The sequence below is a fragment of the Coenobita brevimanus genome, chromosome 33 (assembly GCF_032717465.1).
Source record: "Coenobita brevimanus isolate Jiangsu-jjx chromosome 33, ASM3271746v2, whole genome shotgun sequence".
NCBI lineage: Eukaryota > Metazoa > Arthropoda > Malacostraca > Decapoda > Coenobitidae > Coenobita > Coenobita brevimanus.
The window spans coordinates 20,777,045-20,781,808 of record NC_136986.1 but is presented as its reverse complement, the minus strand read 5'-3'; positions in this window follow the sequence as shown (position 1 = coordinate 20,781,808).

Sequence of the window (4,764 nt, the reverse complement as noted above, 5' to 3'; positions counted from 1 at the left end):
CATATCCTGAGATCATTTCCTTACACGCGTACCTTTCCCTACATTCTATATCCTTCTGTGCTCTAGAGGAATAGCACAAGGTAACTGCTAGTTTACTATCACAGCAAATCTAATCTGTATGTACATTGCACTGTATTACCATAATGCACATTTGTAGTTGTACTGCAAGTGCACTTGCAGTGTAACCTGAAAGTGTTTTCTTAAACCCATACCTTTTTTATACTGTAAACTATATTATAAAGTCTTATGTATTAAAATCTCTATATACACTATTTACACTTTCCCACACACCAGTGACTGAAGAAGTTTCCGTTAACTCACTGCACTGATAGAGCATTTTCTTGTGAACCTGCTGCCGTCACTGACAGTTCAGGCAGACATGGCACTGCCTGTACAGTTTTTAACCTGCAGGTGCCTAGGTTCACCGTGCATGACACGTGAGGTAGTCTGCTTGGGTAACCCTGTCAAGTACTACTGCAGCACTTTGTCCTTGGACCAGCAGTTATGCCAACAACCTGTCTGAACAGTATGAAAGCATTCACAACATTGATAGCAGAAAGGTGTAGGAACACCTTCTTGTACCACCTGCAGCACATCCCATTGTCATGCCAGTGGATGTCCGACATGTTACCACATTTCTCAATGAGTAAAGCACCATTTTTCAGTCTTGGCAGGGAAAACAGGGTAGTGTTTCCTACTTGGCTTGACGGTACTGCTGGTTAATGTCCCATCTTCAATGAGAAACTTGGCAGTTACATTATACAAGGAGAAACACAGGGGGTTACACTATCGTCTCGCTAGGTGGGCGACAACGACAAAGTCCAGCATATATCCAAACTTGCAGTCACAAGCAACAAAGACTGTGATGCATAAGCAATGACGTTAGACGATGTGTATTGGATAAATGCCAGTCAACCCCAGAATACATGCAACTCATCCGCCGCAGTTTTATCGAAAGGGGGGGAGGAATTGAAGAACCTTTTACCATGGTCAGAATTGGGCGAATTTTCCACACCCTGTCATTGGGTAAGGGTCCCACGTTGGGGGTAAAGTGAATGATCCATAATATGGCAAAGTACTCTGTAAAGTGCCATTTACCTCCCAAAGACAGGTGTGGGTGTGAGGTCGTCCATGATCCAGTAGTCCTGTATGGCATGCCTTTTTATGTGCCATCAGTACGGTCAGAGCTTGCCACACATATAATTCACTGACTTCAACAGGATACCATTCCGTCATGTCTGCTCTTGTCACAGGAAGGACAGTGAAGCCAGTGTAGGGAGAGTTTCTGGTGATAATGATCCTGTGCTCCAGGTATTCCTTCACGGACAGTGAAAAAAATGCCGTGAAAAATCCATGATACACGAATTGCCCATCCCCGGAAAATGTACTCAAATACCTGCCTGAGGATCATCAAAAGCAGCCTCCGCAGGCTGAAACCCGTTCCCTTCCTTTCACACTGTAATTTTGATTGTTCCCACACTTGGCTGATGGGAACTGGGACGATAGGCACGTGCACCACATACACCACGGCCACAGACATGAGTAAATCTCTGTTATTATTTAGGAGTCCGTATTCCCCTTCGTAATTTAAGTGCACTGTCATTTGTGTCGAGTCCCCATCACTTTACGAGAGTAGGTAGATTTTTTTTCTTTACTAATTCTGCGTGAGACACCCTCCTGTGCGCTTGTGTGTCATTTAAAAAGCTTTAACAACGACGTATACGTAAGCATGGACGAGACCTTTGCACCTTCAGAACCGTAACGTCTCATAATTTTACTCGAGTAAAACCAAAGAATTTAAAATGAGTTTTGGACTTAGATTTCGTTACCAATGATTTAATGGAGGCTATTTTTCACCCCTGTATTTAAAAACTCTCCAAAGTTGAATAAAATCATCTAGCTGTTGTAGGAATCTCCCCTCCCCCATCCACCCAGAAAAATGAAAAAAATAAAAGATGCTGTAGTATCTAGGTGGCTAATATGCACGTACACTTTGGAGCAATAGTATCTGCCAAATATCTAATTTCCCCAACAGGTACAAAGAAATCATAGCCGGAGTTCCACATTGAATAAAAGCCTACTGTCCAGTGATGAGCTGGCAGTTCAAGGCTTTGTTGGACTGAAGAGAGAACAATGCAGAATGATATCATTACTTGTGCAGTCTATATTCTCATTTTATTTCATTCTTTATAACTTGTCCCAGACCTTTTTCCTTTTGCATCTTATTTCACACAGCTAAGTGGCAGAACAACAGTTTTGTGGTTATACTTCCTTTCTATGACATTTTTCATCACTAGCAACATATCATACCGTTTATCAAGTTACAGCTTAGCATTCAAGAAGGAGAGGTGATAATATTAGGCCAAGTTAAAGTGAACAGAGTAGAGTAAGTGGTCTTTTTTCCCGTGAGAAGCCCTGAATACGCTTTTGTTTCGGCGAGATAAAAACAGTGGAGAGTATATATAACCAATGACTGCTAAGTCTACTGTAGGAAGCAATTAACTGGACAAGATTTATTACTAGAAAACATCCAAGACTTATAAAAGACAGCCCTATGTGATGAACAGAGTATAAAGGGAAATAACTTCCAACATTTTTGTTTTCGTTCATTCCTGCTGCTGTCAGAAATTTCACTAAGGAGACAATTTTCAGACTGAAGGGTTAGTTATACTTTCCTTAACCCACCCCATCCCGACCACTTTTCCACCACTAACTCCCCCCCAATCCCGACCATTTTGGGGAAAAATTTTTTTGGCTCAAACCTCCGCTTTTGGTGAGAAACATAGAAAAATAATAGAGAAATCGTTCACCTGAGGTTTAAAATACTCGATACAGGGAGCAGTACCTCCTCTTCTTACTGTGTTTTCTATCAGGCTGGCTCCAAAGAAAACGAGTTCTATGGGAGTGTAACCATTCCACACCACTCATAAACAGTATTTATTTATTTATTTGGTACGAATTTATATGTAGTGTGAGAGAATATTGGTTTTCACACAGTAATATAGGCAATATAAGCACTGTTTCACTCAAACACATCAACATACCTGACCTTTTTTGGCGACATTACCTGATCATCATTTCTGACTGTTTCTTCCTCTAATGCTATGTAAAGTTTGTCCTCCACATTGTCATCGATTGGGGAATCACTCTGGCCCTGAATTTCGAACCGTTGCATGACATGGCTTTACTGGCCAGGTCACTGGTAACAGGTGAATTGCTGAAACAATGGGGCGCAGGGGGGGGGGGAGGTCATGCTGGGTAAGGCATTGTCCCTGCTTGGCATCTTGTAGAGGAAGGTGTCCCGTGTATACGTACCAAATATCACTTGCGAAAATTGAAAATTATGCCAATTAGGGACCTTGCAATTGATTCACGTTTACTCGTATGTATGTCAACGGGATTGGCAGTGACAAAACGTGTCGATGTTAATTCACGTCGACGGGACGCCACGGGTTAATGAATGGGTTAAATTATAGCCTCAATTAGATACAAGAGTTCTTCCAAAGACTACATGAAACTGTCTATTCATTAGCTACAGGAAATGATAAATTACACCCTTGTAGTGTCGAGGGAATAAAGATAATTCATTCTACCTGAAAACTATAAACATATTGTGCAGGTACAGCATGTTGGTTCACTTGCCGTACGGTCCTGATGGTGCCCAGCTGCTGCAGGTGGCTTCCTGGACTCCCACATCAGGTCTACGCAGTCTCACATCTCCCACCCTTTTCCCGGAGAAATACACCAAGTAATGTGCACAGATTACTGCCCATTTCACAACTGGAGTATCCTATGTACTTTGTTAAAATTACTGGGCATTACAAAACTGGAAAAATTTAAGTAATGTATCCGAATTACTCACGAGTATAGACTGGGTCATACCCATTTCATTCTATCCTGGCTTAAGACTGTCATCTCTTCATCTTGAATGGGTTTAACAAGAGGTTAACTCAAGAATATGGTGCTAGTTATGAGAAAGTGTTATGGAAATGAAGTAGAGCCATAGCTTTGTATTTTTCTGCATCTGAGATTTGTGAAATTTGTTGTGAAAGGATGAAAATGTAGTGCAGATTAGTGTAAAACAGATATAACATGCAGCTAACAGTATACATGTTATAGACAATGTAATGAAAGAGAACATCGAGCCAAGAAACAATTACGTAAATGAAATAAATATTAGTAATCCAGTAATAATGATAAATATTTGTCATGGAGTACCTTATACTTGCTTAGAATAATACGCAATAGCCTTTATTCCTACAGGATTATCATAGGCTGAATAAAAAGCCACTTCCACCTAATGTTGCACTGCAACTTCCATATGTTCACAATATTACATTATTTTGGGCAGTTTTTATGGCACGACGATAAACGTGACAGCGTTTACATCTGAACCCTACTGGGAAGAGTCCATCGAGGGCAACACCACCAGGTACTCAGGCACTGACTACAACCAGCTGGTTGCGGTTGCCAAGGCCCTGAATTTTAGTTTCCGTGTCCTTCCTTCACGCAGCTGGATCGAGGTGAGAAATACATGCTTGTCTGCATTCAAACTTTACCTGTTACTATCTGCTGCTGTTGTAATTAATTTGAATATCACATCCGAATATAACATCAGCATCGTTTGCAATATTTAGTAGCCCACTCCCTTTCGGATGTGATATGTTAGCGATTATTTAAAATGCGATATCAACAGAAATGCATTGTTTTTCACAAAATTAATATTCAGAAAGTATTCACTGGAAGGGTTTGGATTTGATCTCA